We start from the raw sequence: 1,193 nt of genomic DNA, 5'->3' as shown, positions 1-1,193 counted from the left end.
TATGTTATTAACTTTTCTTTCACTTGGTACTTCATCTACAAAATGGGGATGAAAGCATGCATATTATAGTAGTTTGTGAGTATAAATTGACTGGATTACTAAAAATCTTTTGGAATAGTGCCAAGTGCATGGGAGACATTAAATGTTTTGTAATTTGAGGATGAGTTTTCTGATTTTATGGATTGGTATAATGAGGAGTGTGAGTTGATACATAATGTATAGTTTCATTTTTCCTGCTAGTATCATCAAATATGAAAATTAGAAACTTCTGTAAGTTGAACCATACTTTATTTAATGAACTGTGTTTGTGAATTCATCAATTTATTAAATATCAGGTCTCTCTTTAAAAAAATAATATATAAACAGTAAACAATATATAAACAATATATATGCACATATGTTATATATTATATACATATATACATACGTACACACACATGCTTTAAATATATAAAGAATGTTCATTGGCCTTTCTCATATTGAAATATTCATCAAAATTGTTATTTGTTTGTACATTTATATAATTTTACACATTTTATTAAAGGTTTCTGACATTCTAATGCCCAAAGTATACCTAAATATTTTTTGTATGTAAGTGGGGACTGAGAGATCTATAGCATTCCTAAGAACTGAGCTTGGTTATGAATGAACTCTCTGGCTGTGTATGGGATACTTGGGAGATTAGTTTTGGCAGAGCTGATTTTACAGTGAGTATGTGATATCCAACTAATTTAACTTTCATTGAGTGCTTCTCATATGCTAGAGAGAGTTATAACTGCTTTATCTCTGTATTATGTTCTCTGACCTCCGACTGCCCTCTTAAGGAGGCACTATGAATAATACCCACATTTCTCAAATGTAAAAATCACCTAATTTCAAACAGAGAGCAAAGAGTGGAGCCAAAATTTGATCATAGGTATCCACTACATGCCAGTGTTCATCAGCCATGTTTTAGAGCCACACAACATTTAAAATATCACCAAAGGTTTTTGTAATATATCAAGAGCATTTTAAAATACGTTAAAATAAAAATGTCACAAGAGTTAGTTATAACGATTTTCGTCCATGCACCCCAAGTTCTTCAGATCAATCACAGAACTAGAAACTTGACCCATGTGTTCTTTCCCACCTAAGACTGTTGCGCAAGAACTACCTAAAATACCTAGAAAAAAGCAAAACAAAAAATCAGCACA

This window comes from Choloepus didactylus, chromosome 11 (assembly GCF_015220235.1).
Source record: "Choloepus didactylus isolate mChoDid1 chromosome 11, mChoDid1.pri, whole genome shotgun sequence".
Lineage (NCBI taxonomy): Eukaryota > Metazoa > Chordata > Mammalia > Pilosa > Megalonychidae > Choloepus > Choloepus didactylus.
The sequence above is the reverse complement of the archived record's forward strand: the minus strand, read 5'-3'. Positions refer to the sequence as shown.